The 19397-nt window shown below is 49.7% G+C and overlaps 1 protein-coding gene and 1 long non-coding RNA gene across 2 annotated transcripts in view; one reads left to right on the top strand and one right to left on the bottom strand.

Annotated features, from left to right (window-relative positions):
- The window catches only part of LOC120387254 (NADPH--cytochrome P450 reductase), a 60736-nt gene extending 59730 nt beyond the window's left edge, over nucleotides 1-1006 (bottom strand). The window contains exon 1 of the mRNA XM_039507695.1: nucleotides 707-1006. The gene's annotated coding sequence lies outside the window, so the exon portion shown is untranslated. The remainder of the gene's footprint in view (nucleotides 1-706) is intronic.
- The window catches only part of LOC120387259, a 34537-nt gene that overhangs the window by 849 nt on the left and 14291 nt on the right, over nucleotides 1-19397 (top strand). The window lies entirely within an intron of this gene.

The raw sequence follows: 19397 nt of genomic DNA, 5'->3' as shown, positions 1-19397 counted from the left end.
GTTCAGACAATTCCTTGGATTTCCTGTGTCTGATTCCCCACTGCAATCCTCCATCTTTACATTGGTGTAAATCCAACTAGTGATTTCAGCAGTTACATCATCATCAAAGTGAAGTAACAGTGGTGACTTGGGCCCCTTGCCTCTGTTATACAATCAATATTCATTCAAGAGCAAACCGGTGACCGCCAGAGCAGAAGCCAGACCAGTCAAACATGCTATAAAGATTTCCTGGGCTCGTCCTCAAGCACAAGTTGTACTGCTTTAAGTGGTCTAGTTAAAGAAGTAAAAGCCCCCTAGGCTGGACCAAGTTATACAAGTATAAAAAGTGGTTATACTCGTATAGTATAGAAGAGAAATGAGCTATATGGATACTTAGCTCTTACATAGAAGTTTTCATCCATAGATCTCAAAGTACTTTACAAAGAGGTCAGTATCATTATCCCCATTTTACAGATGGAGAAACTGAGGCACCTGACGGTGACGTGACTTGCCCAAGGTCACCCAGCAGGACAAAACCAGGACTGGAGCCTAGGTCTCCTGAGTCCCGGTCTAGTGCTCTATCCACTAAGCACCTTTACACCCATATAACTCTGTGCACACAAGGAGTTGTACCAGTAAAAATCACCCCCCTAACTGCGAGTTTTACTGGCACAACTGTGGGTACTAGTTAATGTGAATGCAGCAGGTAGGAACTAAGACCACCAACCTTCTCAAAGGTAGATCTGCCCAGTGTCACCAGCTTTGGCTCTTTTCTTGTCCTGATTCGTTGATTATTTTGATCGACTGATTTTTACAATCCAGTTGGTATCATATGATGTTGCCTGAGGTGGAAAAGCCTGCTGCAGTCACACGTCCACAGGCAGGGTCCTTTTCTGGGGTCCGTATTCCACATAAAGCCGAGTAGTTCTGCTGGAGAGTTGGCTGTATCTGCAAAAGGAAGAGCTGCCTGCACAGACGTGCCTCTGATTTCCTTTTTATCTCCAGGGCTGACCCTGCATGGTGTGGTTTAAGCTGAGGGGAAAGTCAGATGTGGAAAGGGCGGAGATGGCAGGAAGGAGGGGTTATGCTAAACCCGGTTGTGGCTCTGCCTTTGCTCCATGGCCCAGCCCCTTAGAATCAGAAATGTCAAATGTGATCATTCATATTTAGTGGGAAGTGTCCTAGGGACGCTCTGTACTTTTCTGTCCATACACTACACTATGGAATCTGCACGTTTCTGTGGAGGAGGCCAGTGTTCTCCTCTAAATGACAGCTGGATACACAATTAACTTTTTCACTGCTGGCCCTCTACCACACCTGCTGGGCTGCCCTCATTCCTCAGTATGTCACTGAAATCAACAGAGCAGTAAGGTGCACGTGGAGGGATTCAACTCCGCAGCAGGAGCACTACCTGCACACTTCAGTCATTCAGGAGCACAGCTGGGGCAGCCAGACAGGATGTAACCAGGGTCCTGAGCAGCGTGGCAGACTCCTTCTGCCTGGACCTAACTAGGACATAGATTCCCAGGCCGGAAAGGACCATTGTGATCATCTAATCTGACCTCCTGCATAACACAGGCCAGAGAACTTCCCTAAAATAATTCCTAGAACAGATCTTTTACAGCTAGCCATATGAAAATGCATATTGTGTGCTTGTGCCCTGCTTGCCAGCAAGCCAGATCACTCAGTATCCGTGACCAGTCTTCTCCATTACTTACCACTCCCCGCGATGTTTGTGTCGTCTGCAAACTTTATCAGTGATGATTTTCTGTTTTCTTCCAGGTCATTAACAGAAATGTTGCCTAGCGCAGGGCCAAGAACCCTTTTGCCTCATGCACTGATCCAGGTGTGGTACATGAGGCAAAAGACACTTTCCCCTCTGCCTCCTCATCCGCCTGTGCTTCAAGTACGCACCACGACAGGTCACTTCTTGAGAGCCTGGGAGCAAAGGAGTTACCGGTAATTCCTCCATCATGGTGGTAACTGCTCCTGCTGGCATTTTTGTTAGACCAGTGGTTTTCAACCTGTGGCCTACGGACCCCTGGGGGTCCACAGCCTATGTCGAAGATTTCCAAAGGGACTTCCCTTCAACATTTTTCCAGGGTCCACCAATGAAAAAAGATTGAAAACCACTCTGTTAGGCCTGTAGGGGGCCTGCTTTAATATATATCACAGGTATAGATGAATACAAGGATAAAGATTTCCTTTGACTAGGGTGGCCAGATGTCCCGATTTTATAGGGACAGTCCCGATATTTGAGGTTTTTTCTTATATAGGCTCCTATTACCCCCGACCCGATTTTTCACACTTGGTATCTGATCAGCCTACCTTTGGCAGAAGCAGCTGGGCATGAAAGCAATGATAGTTCCATGAACGAATATATTCCTTGTATAAACAACAGCACAACTGGCCAATAAAAGCATCAGGCTCCTCCCCAGAGCTATTGCAGCATCGTATTCCCCCAGCATATGACACAGCACGAGATGCCAGGGTTACAGCCATAGCTGTGTAGCACAATGGGACCCTGATCTTTACTGGGGTGTCTGGCCGGTACTGCAGTATAAACAATAAATTACCTACCCCCAAAAAATGTTAAAAAAGAATGTTAAGGTGCAAAGTCAAGCACCCCAAAGTTGCCTGTGTAACCTTACTTTGGACCCCTGGTGTGTCTGCATTATGATACTGGTTTTAACTACGTGCTCATGCTCACATACTATTATTCCACAGCTACCGGCTCCACCTGTAGTAATAATAATGTTTAATAAATCAGTCACACCAACATGCCGGAGCCACGCCCAAGCCAGGTGCGAATACCTCAGCATTCCTCCTGGATGACCCCAACCACTTCACATTCCCAGCAATTGCGCCCCAACAAAGTACCCTTCTGTGACGCAGACGTGCCCAAAACATGCCTGGGGGGGTATATTACACCTGCGTCTGGACGTCTTCTCGATATTACACGAAAAGGGACTGTGTGGTGTCTCTGCTGAGAGCTAAAAACTAGCTGATTGTCATGGGTGTTGCAAATGTTTTATGGGAAAGAGCAGATAACGTATGTAAAACGATAGAATGTTTAGGTTGCAAAACTGTTGCCATCAGACGTCTTGTCACCTGAAGTGAGGGGCGGTCTCAGGACTACTTCAATCAACTTTGGGAACAATGGACCTCCATGGAGCCAGCCCCTTGTTTACTGTCTGGGCCAGGTGGAGACTTGAACATCCACAAAGACAAAGGAAGCCTGGGAGGGTGCTCTGAAGAGGAGAGTGCCCTGGGCTAAGAAACAGTGGCCTGTAGCTGTATAAGAGCAGGAGAAACGGGATGTCTGATGAAGAGCAGATCCCAGCTCATTGGATTGGGTTAGTGCTGCAAGCGATCGTGTTTGGGTGAGGAATACGTTATTAGCCGGGAAAAAGTAACCTGTTAATAAGTCTAGACTATGGATTGCATCTTAAGGCACTGGCACTTGAGTGTAACAAAATGCAGACTATAAATTGCTAGCCTGCAGGGGAAAAGTGGGGGGCTCGCAGACCCTGGAGCGAAGGGCCTGTATTGCCATCAGCCAGTGGCTGGGGAGATGCAGACAGGGCTCCCTCCTACAGTAAGCAGGTGGTAGTGATTCACCCAGGCAGCTTGGGCAACCCTGAAATGAGTCACACCTTTGCCATATGGCAGAGTGTTGATCTGGCATTGCTAAGCCAGAAGCGTATTTGGTTTAAAGCAGAAACTATTGGGCCTATCTGGGAAGTGCTAGTACTGTTACCGTCAGCTCAGTGTGACGGCAGAAAGAGGTCAACTGAGTTGACAAAGGTCACAAAGGGAGTCAGTAGCGGCACCAAGACTCGCAATCAGAAGCTCCTGGCTGCCAGTCTGCTGCTTAGACTAGTGTTTCTCAACCAGTGGGACACGACCCCTGTGTGTGTGCGCGGCGGGGGAGGGTGCTGGTCACAAAAGACAGTCGGGGCAGGAGATCGCGAAGCAATGAACATTTTGTTACAATCTAAAGAAAAGAAAATGTTGCTCCACACTCTCCTCCCTGCACACCCTGACCGTCTAGAGACACTTCAGTCTCTCGGAACACAAGCACAAATAAGTGATACCCGCTTAGCGTTACTATCATTGATGCATTTTTTTTTTACTCTTATAGTAAATGTGGGGGAGGAGGGGCGTGAAAATTTTTGATTTTTCCCAGCTTGAGAAACACTGCAGTAGATCTCCGTATCGTGCTGCCTCTCTTGCGCACTAGGAAAGGCCTGTGAACAGGAGAAGCCCTCACTGTTTTGCCAGCCAGGGCGGAAAACGTGCCCCTCCCCACCCCTCAAGTGGCCAATCAGAGAGGAGCAAAAAAAGCCGAGTGGCACGGCACTCCCTAAAACTTGGCACCCAGGGAAGCAGCCCCGCTCACCCACCCTCGAACCAGCCCTACCAGTGAGCGCAGGACATGCTGGAGAATGGCACCTGCAGGGCAGAGCCCAGCTATCTTTGGCTGGTTGCTTTGCAGGCTGATGTCATGCAGCAAACTGGCTCTTCTCATTTTCCTCCCCCCCTCCAGCCTTATCGTAGGAGCACAGGACTAAAAGGGACCTTCTGGGTCATCGAGTCCAGTCCCCTGCTCACCCAGGCAGCCTCGTCATGCAATCCCATTAATCAATTTACCAGGCTCCATCTTAAAGCTAGTTAGGCTGTTTACTTCCCCCAGCTCCTACCGGGAGCCTGTTTCAGAATCTCCTGCCACTGATGGTTAGAAATCTTTTCATTTCCACCCTAATCTTATTCAGGGCCAGTGTCTCCCTGTTTCCATTGTCCCATAGCTTCAATAGCTCTTCTCCACCCTGGTGTTTGCCCTTCCCACCAGGTATTCATAGAGAGCAATCACATCACCTCTCGGCCTCCGCTTTGCCAAACTAGACAAGGGAAGCTTTTTAGCTTCCTCTCCATGCCCCGATCATTTTGAAGTTACACTGTAAGGGCTGCAGCCTGAGGGTTTGGCTACACTTGCAGATGTGCAGTGCTGGGAGTGACAGCTGTCTTCGTACAGCTATATAGGGAAAGCGCTGGAGTGTGGCCACACTGACAGCTACCAGCGCTGCAGTGTGGCCACATTTGCAGCATTTGCAGCGGTGTTGGGAGTGGTGCATTATGGGCAGCTATCCCACAGAGCACCTCGTCCCATTTTGGCGCCGTGGGTTGTGGGAAGGGGGCGGAGGGGGCGGGTCATTCTGCTTCCTGTCCCAACACCCCGTGATGCATCGCTTCATGTCCCAGCAATCCCTGTTTTTTCGTCCACGTTTGGCGCCATCTTGACTCTCTCAACGGTTTCTGTGCAGCGTGATTTCTGTGGGAAATGGAGCCCGAACTGCTGAGGAGTATGCTGACGAGTTTCGCCAGCACATCACGTTTGGCAGTTGAGCTATTCTTTAAGATCCAAAGTGATGAGGACTCTGACGATGATAGCGAGTCGCCTGACGCATATGACACTAAATTGCTTCTGGCATTCACGGAAATGCTCAGCACCGTGGAACGCCGCTTTTGGGCTCGAGAAACAAGCACTTAGTGGTGGGATCACATCATCATGGAAGTCTGGGATGACGAGCAGTGGCTGCAGAACTTTCGGATGAGAAAAGCCACTTTCATGGGACTGTGTGCTGAGCTCGCCCCCACCCTGCAGCGCAAGGACACGAGATTGAGAGCTGCCCTGACGGTGGAGAACTGGGTGGCTATTGCAATCTGGAAGCTGGCAACTCCAGACAGCTACCGATCGGTCGGGAACCAGCTTGGAGTGGGAAAGTCGACCGCTGGAATCGTGTTGATGCAAGTTTGCAGGGCCATTAATCGCATCCTGCTAAGAAGAACCGTGACTCTGGGGAACATGCAGGACATCGTGGATGGCTTTGCACAAATGGGTTTCCCTAACTGTGGAGGGGCGATAGATGGGACACATATTCCTATTCTGGCACCTGCCCACCTAGCACCCGAGTACGTTAATCGGAAGGGTTATTTCTCTATGGTTCTCCAGGCACTTGTGGATCACCGTGGGCATTTCATTGACATTTACACAGGCTGGCCTGGAAAGGTGCATGATGCACACATCTTTCGGAACACTGGCCTGTTCAGGAAGCTGCAGGCAGGGACTTTTTTCCCAGACCGGAAGATCACAGTAGGGGACATTGAAATGCCCATTGTGATCCTTGGAGACCCCGCTTACCCATTAATGTCGTGGCTCATGAAACTATATACAGGGAAGCTTGACAGGAGAAAGGACCGGTTCAACTACAGGCTGAGCCGGTGCCGAATGACTGTGGAGTGTGCTTTTGGCTGTTTAAAGAGACGCTGGCGATCTCTGTATGGGAAGCTGGACTTGGGGGAAAGCAGCATCCCTGCGGTTATATCCACGTGCTGTACCCTCCATAATATTTGTGAAGGGAAGGGTGAAAGATTCAGTCAGGCATGGACCTCCGAGGTTCAATGCCTGGAGGCTGAATTTGCACAGCCAGAGAGCAGGGCTACTAGAGAGGCCCAGCACAGGGCTGCAAGGATTAAGGATGCCTTGAGGGAGGAATTTGAGGCTGAAAGCCAACAGTAATGTTTGCTGCCTTGCACGGGAGTGAAGTGCAGTGGTTACAATGTTAGTAGGAATCTGTTTTTCCTAAGCTGATTTGCAGTGCCTGTTTCTTTCCTGGGCTAAGGTATCTTTGACTTTCTGCAATAATAAAGACTGTTTTCAAAGCCAAGAATTCATTTATTTAAAAGAAAATAACTTTATTGACAGACACACAACATTTTGGGAACCTAAAAGGGCAGGGGGGTGGGGTGGGGAACTGTGCAGTCACAGGTTTGAATAGGTCCTGTCTGGAGTGCTGTGCAATGACTGCTGCACTGCAGGGTGCATATACTGCATGGTCAGGGGGGTTGGGTGCAGAGGGTAAGGGTCGTAGTTCTCAGGGCTGGTTGGTGAACGTACAGGTGTTGGAGGCAGCTGGTGGTGGTAAGAACCTGGATGCTGGGGAAGGGGGTTTTGAGCTGACATTGGGGCACAAGGGAAAGAGCTTTGGGACGGGGGGTGGGGGGCTGGCGCAGTAGTGCTCTGCCTGCATGGCTACGAGCACCTGGATAGAGTCCGCTTGACGTGCCAGGATGCTTATCAGCTGCTTTGTGCTTTTCATCCTGACCGCTGTGTTTCTCTGGTGGATCCTGCTTTCCCTTTGCCTCCAGTCCTGCACTTTTTGATTCTCTCTGGCAGAGTGATCCATAGCTGCTTGCAGCAGGTCTTCTTTGCTTTTTCGCGGCTTCTTCTGGAGGTTTTGGAGTCTTTGAGCTGTTGATAACACGGGCAGCCGAGAACTCAAGGTTGCTTGTGGAAAGGCAAAAAAGGCAACACTTAACAGAGGCTGCATTGTTTATACCAGACAGTTATTCCCACAAAGTGAAGGAGTAACATTCTTCACAATAGCATACTTTTCCCATCCCAAAGAGAGCGCACATAACCCACGGGAGCTCCGAAATGGTGAGTAAGGGGGACTGATTGCTTCACGGCTCTACTGTCCTCGGGCTTTCTGTGCATTGGGGACAGCAAACAGCTGCAGGGGGCACCCACACTGAACACTCTCCCAACATTTTCCACAGGAGTTGATCCTGGAAGATATCTCGCTGCTGCGGGTCACCTGGGAAGAGCGGGAGGGTCTTCTACAGCAATGCGGATTCCGCCCTGGCCCCTATGCAGCTCGCCTGTGTGCAGCAATGGTCCCCCCACCCCTCGCAGCACAGTGGCGCAGATGCGTTAGCCTGACTGGGACAAGGACCACGGTGGCTCTCCCAATAAACTTGCGCAAGCGCATTGCCCACGCTCTGGCTGAAACTTTTGAAGAGATTACCGAGGCCAATTACCGTGACGTGCTAGACCACATCAATGCGCTATTCCACATCTAGGCATGCATGCAGAACCCTCCCTCCTCTCCCGAAAAATTTCCATCCTGAAAATAAAAAGCCGTTTACCGGGAACACACTCCTCTGTTTGTCCTCCACCAAGTACCGGCTGCTGCGACTGGCTACCTTCCTCCTGGCTTGAGAAGAGCTCCTGGCTGCATGCCTCCAGGGACTCCGGGGTGTCTCCCCTCACCCCAGTACCCTCACTCTTGGTTTCCTCCTCCCCCCCCTCCTCTTCCCCTGCTCTGAAGTGTCCATCGTGGTCCTCGGATTGGCGGTGGGGTCACCCCCAAGTATCGCGTCCAGCTCTTTGTAAAAACGGCAGGTCATGGGGGCAGCGCCGGAGTGGTGGTTTCCCTCGCGGGCTTTGCAATAGGCACTCCGCAGCTCCTTCACTTTAACCCTGCACTGCAGTGCGTCCCGGTCACGGCCCCTTTCCAGCATGGCCTTTGATACCTGCCCAAAGGTATAATTCCTACGGCTGGAGCGCAGCTGAGACTGCACAGCTTCCTCCCCCCAAACACTGATGAGGTCCAGCAACTCGCCATTGCTCCATGCTGGGGCTCGTTTGGCACGTAGAGGCATGGTCACCTGGAAAGATTCACTGATTGCACTCCACACCTGGCTGAGCAAACTGGAAGGGGATTTTTAAAATTCCCGGGGCATTTAAAGGGCGGATCACCTGAGGCCAGGGCAGTAGAGTTCGAACTGATGAGCAGAGTGGCTGAACAGGCATTCTGGGATACCTCCGAATACCTCTGGAGGCCAATAACAGCGCTTTTGGTGGCCACACTGGCGGAGCAGCGCTGCAGCACCAGCGCTGCAGTCGTTATTCCCCAGGCAGAGGTGGAGTACATGCAGCGCTGTAGCCAGGGAGATACAGCGCTGTATGTGCCTTGCCAGTGTGGACGGTGAGTGAGTTGCAGCGCTGTAAAGCCACCACCAGCGCTGCAACTCTCCAGTGTAGCCAAGTCCTGGGTCGTATAATATGCCCTCAGGGCTGGGCCCGAGTTGCACCATTCAGAGCCAAACCAGAGCTGCCGTTCCCCAGAGTGCACGGCATTTAAATCCAGAGGCTTGGTTTGGCCTATTGGAGACAGCTTTGAAATCTGGATTTGACCTTCACCTGAGTTTGATTGGGCTGGCAGGTCGGCTTGGGCCCATCTCCAGTGTCAATAATTGCACATTCCATGGTGCATCCCCTAAGGCAGCCTGCACCTGCTGGGCTGATAAGGCCACGCAAAGCAACTGTCCTTGCTAGCACCGGTGATGTGTCAGGCTGCCATCTGTAGAGAGTGGATGGGCAGGGCCAGCTCTCCAGTGACAGAGTTAGAGCCATCCCTGGGCATTGTCCTGGGATGGTACTGAAGCAGGGTAAACATCCCTGCCATGCAGCTGGAGGAAGCGAAGCTGCGGAGGCCGAAAGCCCTTCAGTCTCGCTACAGGAGGATCTGGGAATCCTTCGGTGACTGCGGGTTCCCAGCCCAGCAGCAGGGCTGTCTGAGAGGTAACAGCAAGGGGGAGGATAAGGTGGGGAGAACTGATGCAGCAAAGGACTACCTGGTTTCAGGGAGGAGCTCCCAGACGCCTTAGGGGAAATCTTTTAGGGTTCACCAGCCATTTCCACCTTCCCCTCCATGCTAGGCATTCTGTGTGGCCCCCTCCCTCCATACTATGGTCCTCCCCTTTGGCATATTCCCATTCCCTCTCCCTCCACCGCCATTATTATTTGCCTTGGAGGTAGAGTGACCAGGCAGCAAGTGTGAAAAATCGGGACAGGGGGTGGGGGGTAATAGGAGCCTATATAAGAAAAAGACTAAAAAATCGGGACTGTCCCTATAAAATCGGGACATCTGGTCACCTATTTTGAGGTAAGTCCTTCAGGGTGTCAGCAGGCTAAATTCCATTGGCAGGGCATGCAGAAAAGAGATACTGGGATTGTTATGCTGGAAGGCATAAACAGGTGCCACCAGCCAGTTGTTTGATGCATAGACACTTGCTTGAAGCTGTGGCTGTGTTAAATAGATGGCAGAGGATTCATGTTCCTGCCGCCCCAGTTTTCCCCCTTTCAGTTTTCCAGTTTCCCCCCAGATCAGTAGGGTTCTGGCCACCGACGCCTAGAACGTTCCCAGAAATTTTGGAACTGATCACATGTGGCATTCAGAAGTTATCGTGTTACAGACAGACCGAGGAATGTCGAGTGCAAAGCCTCTGCAAGCTCCGTCCTGAAGCCCACACTTCCTTACCCGGCCCCTCGTTCCGAGCGCCGCCGTTTCCAGGCGTCCAGTTGTAGAAACTGTGGTCCTGATTTTCAGAGAGCCCAAACTCCAGGCTTCTAAAACTGGGCACCCCAAACTAGTGGCCACTTTGGAAAATGTCAGCAGTAGGGTTGATAATAGAACCCAAGAGTACTAGCAGCATGGGCATGAATCCATGCACCTGTGGTGGGTCTATATTATAAGTACATATTCATGCACTACTACTTTCCTGTATATATAGGCCCAGGACCTGCTGTGGGCCTTATTCAAATGCTTGAACAGCAAGGTGATGGGCAAGGTAGCTCAGTGGTTTGAGCATTGGCCTGCTAAACCTAGGGTTGTGAGTTCAATCCTTGAGGGGGCCATTTAGGGCTCTAGGGCAAAAATCTGTCTGGGGATTGGTCCTGCTTTGAGCAGGGGGTTGGACTAGATACCTCCTGAGGTTCCTTCCAACTCCGATATTCTATGATTCTAGAAATTCCAGAGACAGACAGGTACTCTTCCATTGACTTCAACAGGAGTTTGCCTATGGGCAGTAGAAACTGTCCCTGGTTAGTGACTACAGCATATGCATTATAATCTAACCTGGCTGTCAGTGGGTATTTTAAACAAAGATCAAGAGCAGACTCTAGTCTGACTCAGTTGCCCATGCCAGCTTCTCCCTGGCAGTCCCCCTTTCACATGGGGTGCAGCTGTTTGTTTTCAGTTTCCATGCTGTTTGGGAAGATCAGCTGCTTTCCTGAACCAGAAGCTCTACGGAATGGAACGTGCTAGTGGCGGCTGTGATGATGATGATAAATAACTAGTGAAGATGCACAATAGGTCATCTTACACAAGAGACAATAAACTACCCAGGGGACAAACCGGAAGCCACCAATGGCTGGGATAGAAAGAAAGGACTGAATGATGCATCTAAAATTAGACTGGCCAAATCTATCCCTCTGTCCAGATGTTTATGCACCCATTGAAGTCAAAGACAACATTCCCATTGATTTGAATGATAAAGGGCCAGACTCATTACCAACGTATCTCAAGGTGTCTACACTGCAGTGTAAACCCAGGGTTAGCAGATCTCGAGTTAGCAAACCCTGGGGTTGTTAACCCAGGACTGGAGCGTCTACACTCATTTGTAACCCTAGGTTAGGAATTGTTGAACCCTGGGTCCAGCCACCCATCTCCCAGACTTCCTAGCACCCTCCCAAAAGGTGGCCACTCTAGCCTTTTGTTCATGGTGCAGTTTGGGAAAACTTGACTGTCCACCAAACTTGACTGTCCAGAGGACAAAGGAATCAGCCCATGGGATTGTGAGATACTTTTGGAGGACTCCCAGAGCATGAGTCTATACTGCAGTGCAATAGGATTGAACCCTGGGTCCTGGCTTGATTCAGGCTTGGACCCTCCACCCCCATGGGGTCTTGGTACCTTGGGTCCAAGCCCTGAGATTTGTGTGTAGATGGAAGGGGGATTAGGCTTGAGCCTGAGTTCAAACCCTGGGTTTACATTGCTGTGTAGACATACCCTGAGTGCCACAGGACAGTACTCTGGAGAAAAGACTATAGGACTCTAGGGGATGGACCAGATGGAGCCTGATGTAGGCCACGTGCCTCTCACCCTATGATCTCGCTTCTGTGTAAGAAACTTGCTACCCAATGACTGTTAACTCTTTGCAGGCTGTTTGCTCTGGTTAAGTCCCCAGTTCAGGGCAGGATTGTCTGCTTTGCATGGGTAAGTGAATGTCACACTGGGGAAACGTGCTTCTTAACAGCTCTGGTGGAAACTGTCATCCTCTCACTAGTCACAGCATAGGTACAACGCAGGCCACAGCAGTGCAGGCTTTGCCCATGGCACTCCCTGCTAGTGTGCATCAACCGCAGCAGAGCCCTGTCAGTTCTCGGCCTCCAATACCCAGCTGTGTACGGGATTATATGCTCCAGCACAGATCTGCACCCCATGCACTGAGGAATGGCCCTTCGCCCCCTACACCAGGGTATGGTCCTGTGCCCCATGCCCTGGGGTGTGGAACCATGATTAGATCAGGGATCCGCTCTCCATGCTGTGCTGGGCGCATTGCACAGTTTTCACCTCCTGGCTCGCTGCCATTTTTGGCCTGCCTTGGTGTTCTCAACATTTCAGTGTGTGGCTGTATAAATGCCAAGACACAAACAAGCAGTCCCTCCGCCTCTTCTACAATGAGCTGGCTGGGAGCCTGGTCAGGGAAGGTCTGGCAAGGCTGGGAGGAAGGGGAAAAGGGCTGGGGGGATAAGAGAAAAGTGGCCAAGAAGCACAAAGCAATAGAGGTGGACGGCAAAGCTTTCGTAATAAAGCTTTATGGCTCCGTGCTTCCCTGCTGATGAGTCCGGAGCTCAGAGTTCCCTGTCCTGCTGCCCACCCCTACTGAGCCCAGAGGCGAGGGAGGAATCCTAGCCCCACTGAAGTCCACAGCAAAACTCCCATTGGCTTCAGCGGGCTCTGGATTTCACCGCATGTTCCCCCTCCCTCATGCTGACTCCTGGGCTCCGAGCTGTGCGTTCCACCCCTGCCCCCATGAAGCCGGGCTCCACAGCTCCCCTGGTTACATGCTGATTTGGGGGGTCAAGCTTTACCCCGCTGACTCCTGTATTTCCCCACCATTCATCCAGCCTCTATTTCCCCCCTGCCAAGCAGATTCGGGTCAAGAATTGGGGTGGAATCCGCCAAATTATTTCAGTCAGGAAAAAAAAAACCCACCTCAAACCAAAATGGGAACGGTTTGTTTCGACCGTTTCCAAATGCAACATTTTGAGTTTTTTTATTGGCAACAACTTTTCATTTCAAATTTGACTTCAGTTTCATTAAAACAAAAAAAGTTTAAAAAAAAATAACCCTCAAAAATGAAATGAATCGTGTTGTTTCAGATCAAACAAACCACATTTTTGACCCTTGCAGTGTGCCAAAAAAACAGGGTTTTTTTTCATTTTGGGTCAATCTGAAACTAAATTATTATTATTTTTTTTAGTTTAGTTTTTACTTCAGCCACCGAGCCAAAAAATAAGTTTTGCTGGTGCGTCCTTGGTTCAGGAGAAGAAGTAAAGGAGACAGGGGCTCTGAAGCTGCATGGGAATGAGTAACAGCAGCCAGATAAGATAGAGGGCTCTGAGACATATCGGATCAAATAGCCTGGGGCAGATGGGAGCCTACAGCCCTCCAGATGTTGAAATACAAAGGTGGGACACATGCAAAGTTAAGAGCTGGAGCTCAGGGGTGTCTGCAGTGAAATACACCCCATTGTCTCTGACCTCAGCTTCATGACTCAGAATTCCTGATGCAAGTAGTTTACTGTAATAGGAAAAAATCCCTTGTGTGGGGTGCAGGCTGAGTGGAGTCAGCAGTGAGGGGGTAGTTATGGGGCTGGTAATGATGTATATTCCAACATGAAAAGGCGGGGAAGAGGCTCACCTGCATTCCTGCTGTCAAGGGGCTGTGCCATCCTTCCAAACACCCAAGGTCAGTGGGTTATCTGCCTCCCACACATGCCAGGAAAGCAACTTCTCTGTTTAAAGGTCCTAATCTAGCAGCTGGATCCACACGGGAGCCATGGTCCATGCACCGAGACCCAGCTATGGGATTGGGGCCTCTGGGCGAATTTGCCATTTTGCTTGTCTATCTTTTTCCGCCACTCACAGTGCAGGACTGCAGGAGCCACTCGCTCCTGGGGAAGCAGCCAAATCCGGAGGGATTGTGTAAGGCTGGGTAAATTACACTCATAATCAGACTCCCTTAAACCTACTTCCACCTACTTCCAGATGAGTAAGAGTGTAATATACCTGCTGAGGAGCCAGAGGAGGTATAACTTTAAGCAGCGTGGGAGCTACTTTACCTTGCACCTGGTCTCACCTCTTTGTAGTTGCTTTTCTTACACCTACTTCACTTTCTTTATATTCAGCTAGACTCTGCGCCAGGTTCAGAGGGATTGTGTAATAACGGAGGGTAAATTAAGGCCTGTTCTACACCTAAATCGTTGGTCGACCTAAATTTGTCACTGAGGGCTGTGAAAAATTCACCCCCCCTGTGAGACTCAGTTAAGCTGACCTCAACCCCAGTGCAGACAACGCTAGGCTGGTGCAGCTGGGTAGAACCCTCAGTCTACACATCCTCCCCACTCTGAGACGCTTAGTTAAATCAGACCTCCTCCTTCTCTGCCGTTGTCACTGTGTCGGAGAATTCTTCCGTTGACCTAGCTACCTGCCTTTTGAGGGGGTGTATTTCCCACGGCAAAGAAGAACTCCTTCTGTGCCTGTAGCAAGTGTTTACATGACAGCAGCATTGGTGCACCAGGGTTTAGGGCTTGTAGTGCAGATATGTCCCACATGTAGCAATGTGGGGGTGTAAATCTAGACAAGGAAGCTTTTAGAGACAAAGCAATCTAAGTCGGTGTAACATACATGAGGCCAGATTGTGCCCCTTGCAATCTATCCCTACCCTCGTGGGATCTTAGACTCTTCAACGAGTTCTAGAGGAAGAACAGTCTTGTGGCTAAAGCCCTGGACTGGGACTCAGGACAGAGATCTGGCTCCAATTCCTTAGCCTACCACAGACTCGCTGTGCGATTTTGGGCAAGTCTCTACGGCTATGTCTGCACTGATTGTAAACCCAGGTCTGGGGGCCCCAGGTTTGTGGACTCAGTGTTTCCAAGCCCACACTTGCGCGTTCACACTGCATGGTAAACCTGGGTTTACAGTTGTCGGTCCCAGCTCTCACAGCCGTGCTAATGCGTCTACACTGCACTATGCAGACCTTCTGACTGAGGTCTGTGGCTTGACTTGCATCCACCCTGCAAAATGACAGGGCTTGGACCCGAGTTACAGCGAGACTCAGGCTCTGACCCACCTCCCAGCAGGGTCCATAGGACCCAGTTCCTGAGCGCTTGCTGACTCAAGTCAGACTGATTTGGGGGTGGACATACCCTCAGTCTGTAAAATGGGGATAATGATACTTCCTTTTTCTGTCTTGTCCATTTAGACCAGGGGTAGGCAACCTATGGCACAGCTGATTTTCAGTGGCACTCGCACTGCCACCAGTCCAGTGGGCTCTGCATTTTAATTTAATTTTAAATGAAGTTTCTTAAATCTTTTAAAAACCTTATTTACTTTACATACAACAATAGTTTAGTTATATATTATAGACTTATAGAAAGATCTTCTAAAAACATTAAAATGTATGACCGGCACGCGAAACCTTAAATCAGAGTGAATAGATGAAGACTCGGCACACCACTTCTGAAAGGTTGCCGACCCCTGATTTAGACTGTACACTCTTTAGGACAGTGCCTGTCTCACAATGGGAGACACTAGCCATGACTTTAATACCAATCACAGACACTTGTCACTTGTACTTTAGTGCTGTGATTCATAGTACATGAAGGATTCGTATTTTATTAAACATACAATAACTTAAAGTTAAATGATTAATGTAACCCTTAGGCAAAACATTCTGCATCATTACCATTCAAAAAAATCTTCAGCACTTGAAAGGATAGGCAATGACTTTGACTTGTTAAGTATACCATTATCTTTGTAGTAGATTGAGGCTACGTCTTCACTACCCGCCGTATCGGCGGGTAGCAATCGATTTATCGGGGATCGATATATCGCGTCTCATCTAGACGCGATATATCGATCCCCAAACGCGCTCCTGTCGACTCCGGAACTCCACCAACCCGAACGGCGGTAGTGGAGTCGACATGGGGAGCCGCGGACATCGATCCTGCGCCATGAGGACGGTAGGTAATTCGATCTAAGATACTTCGACTTCAGCTACGTTATTCACGTAGCTGAAGTTGCGTATCTTAGATCGATTTCCCCCCGTAGTGTAGACCAGCTCACAGTCATTCAATGCCACTACTGGCATGTGAAAATCCAACTTACACCTGCTAATAATACCCCATAGCAGAGATACTTACGAACTCTTACAGTACATATGTTACTAATTACATCATTTATATATTCAAATACACACATATATTGATGACACATAGTTGAAAGAATTCATAAATTCACCTTGTTGGTCAGAGGTAAGGTTGAGACCAGACAAGGTCGGGAAGGCAATATCCTGTATTGGACCAACTTCTTTTGGTGAGAGATGAGCTTTTGAGTCCCACAGAGCTCTTCTGCTGGTTAAGGTTGTTATTAGCATGTTTAAGATGAATTTTCATGGTCAGAGAGGTGTCCAGCAAGTTATGTCAATATTGTCACTGAGCAAACATTTGAACTGTAAAAGTAGTAACAGCATATGTATATAGATTACCTTAACTACTGTACCTGCCTTTATTTATACATCTCCAAGACATTTCCCAGCTTTTCATTGTACTTTTAAATGAGTAGGGTTATCCCCATTTTGGGCACAGGGACATTGAGGCACAGAGCAAAAGGCAGTGACTTGGGCAAGGTCACACAGGAATGCTGTGGCAAAGCCAGGCTTGGAACCCACATTGGCCAAGTCTCAATCCCAAGCCCTAAGCACCAGCTCACCCTGCCTCATACTCCTGAGCCAGTTTTCCAAGCTAGTTTGGGAGGCCCGGTGCATGCTCAGACATGCTATTGTGTTACTTAGCTAGCAGTGGGTGGGCATCCAGCCTGGCTGTGATGTTTTCTCCATCAGGGTCTGGGGCAAGGTTCTTATCTGGAGCAGGACCAAACCAGATTGTTCTGGTGATTATTTCCGTAGTCCAAGAGGAGGCCCCCGCGTTGCTGCTACTACTGCGTCAAGGTGGTCAGTGGATTCATCCTGCTCATCCTGATAGCCTCAGTCTTCACGGTGCTGTGGTATTTTCTAGGCAAGGGCCTCACCCCACAGAGGAGCAGGCTTTCAGACACACCAAGGGGAATCAGGATGTCCAAAGGTGACCAGCGATTTGAGGGCCTCCCAAGCCAGATCGGACACTTGCAGTGGAGTCCTGACGGGTTCAGGTCAGGTTTCCGGGCATTGCCTAAGACCCCCTGGAAGGGGATTTTCAGAAAATCAGGACACTTTGAGGCATCTCACTTTGGTCACCTGAAAACAGAGCCCCCCAAATCACCAGTCACATCTGGAAATTGGCCAATGGGATTGCTCACTTGAATCTGGCTTACAGGATCAGACCCATAGTTTGTATAGCCATGAACTAGGACCTCATCTTCATGAGGGGATCATAGTGTATTCTTGCTCTCCATTCTCTTCACCATCATATCAAGTTTAAACTGGTTCATAGCCCCACTGATGTCAGTGGCGCTCCTCCAGCCCCATATCCTTGCCCTCACGGCACTGCATGCCTCCATTCTAGTCTGCCCCTCGGCTCTCCTCTCTTATCCTGCCCCTTGCTCACCATGCTCCCAGCAACGCCACTTCAGTGGCCTATTTGTTTCCTTTCTTCTGCAACACCCACAGACCCTCGCCCATGTCAAAAGCCTTCTCCACCCAACCGCTCCTATGGAAAGAGAGAAGAGAATGAGGTCAGTCAGACCAAAATATGCCAAACCTCTCGGGCTCCCAGTCTCACCACTTTGGGCTAGATGCTGATGCTCTTACACCAGTTGTATAGGAGCCCACTGACACCAGTGGGACAGACAGCTCAGCTGGAGTAAAATGGCATCGTTCCACTACCTGCTGGGAGATTTGGCCTTCTGAGCAAAGTCTGTCTTTATCTGTATGTCTGCACTGCAGTTAGCCCAGTCCTAGTGAATTGTGGGAGATTCTATCTGTCCTTCTGGGCACACTGGGAAAATTGTGGGAAGGCAGTGCAGGACTGTCAGCACTCGAGTGGTTTAGCCTGCGTCCTCACTGCCTAGTGGACGGGTTGCAGGCCCAAGTGAAAGCCTCACTCAGGGTTTAGCCTCTACCCCAGGATGGGTCAGCCAACCTGGGTTGAAAAGCACCACTAAACTCAGGAGAGAGGGGTTCATGTGTGGGCGAAGGACAACACATGAGTAAGAACCCACATTAACTCTGCTGGGAAGACAGATCCTAACCTGGTGTTGAGCACGTTGTCCGTGCTTAAATAATAACAATAAGGAAATTTCATTAATTAGGTGCCAGATCCTCAGGTAGTGTAAACAGATGAAGCTCCATTCCTATATATTTAAAATAAGAGATGGCTGTGCTGAAGAGAATAATATTCAATGATGATGTAAGTGATACATGACAATCAATGAAGTCTCTTCCCTTGGAGTATATAGTAAAGCTTTTCTGTAGTTTAGAGTAGCTTTAATTCAAGGGCTACATTGTGTAATGAAGCATGGGGGGGGGGCAGCGTGAATCAGACCTAACTCTGTTTAAATCAGTTGAGCTAAGCTAATGCAAAGCTGCTGTGAGAGCAGAATCATGTCCAAAAGCCTCGATTCCCCTTTCTGTTACACTGATGTAAATCAGGACTGACTCCAGTGAAGTGAACGGAGTTACCCCCGTGTCAAACTGGGTGAACAGAGAGAAGGATCAGGCCCTGAGCAAAATTGAAAGGCAAAAGTTACAAACATCTACCACTTGAAGAAGTTTGAGGAAACTGTCTTGCGGAGTGATGCTGCAGAGTTGGGAACAGCCTGGCTGAGGCAATGAAAGAGCCGCAGGCAGGCTACTTCTTGGCCCACACCACCACGTGTGCCTGCAGTAACTTAAACAGGTGTAACCTGGGCAGTAAAATGGATGCAGAGCAGAAATGGGCTCAAGCCAAAACCAGATCCAAAGTCGGAGCACACCAAAGCTCAGGTTTGGGTTCAGTCCATTACACAGAAAGGAGCCAGACGTTCAGTGAGCGTGGCAGGGTAGTTTGATGACCAGCCGTAGCAGGAATAGTTACAAAGGGTTATCATAGGGATGTCCCAATCTCCCACACCTCTCCAGCTCCAGCCCCTCTACAGACCTTCTTGGGCCTTGTCTCCCCCCACTGACCTCTTCACTCCACCCGCTACAAAGATTTTCTCCTTCCCTCCCATCTAGAGAACTCACCCCAGGATCTTGCAAGACTTATCTTCAGCACCTCAAACAGATGCCCCCTGCCCACCGCACACAGACCTCCCAGACTCCCTCAAAATCCCTGCACTCCTAGTTAGGGTAGGCACCTGTCCAGATTTTCCCAGGATCATCCCTCTTTGAGGTGGCTGTCCTGGGAAATCTGTCAGGGGGCTCAGCACATCCTGCCAGCTGTCCAGTTGATAGGCTCAGCATCATCCCTGCTATGTTCCATTTTTTGCCACTCAGAAATGGCCACCCTACTTCTATCCTACCCACCCC

This window comes from Mauremys reevesii, linkage group 20, assembly GCF_016161935.1.
Source record: "Mauremys reevesii isolate NIE-2019 linkage group 20, ASM1616193v1, whole genome shotgun sequence".
NCBI lineage: Eukaryota > Metazoa > Chordata > Testudines > Geoemydidae > Mauremys > Mauremys reevesii.
This window is presented reverse-complemented; position numbering and strand designations above follow the sequence as displayed.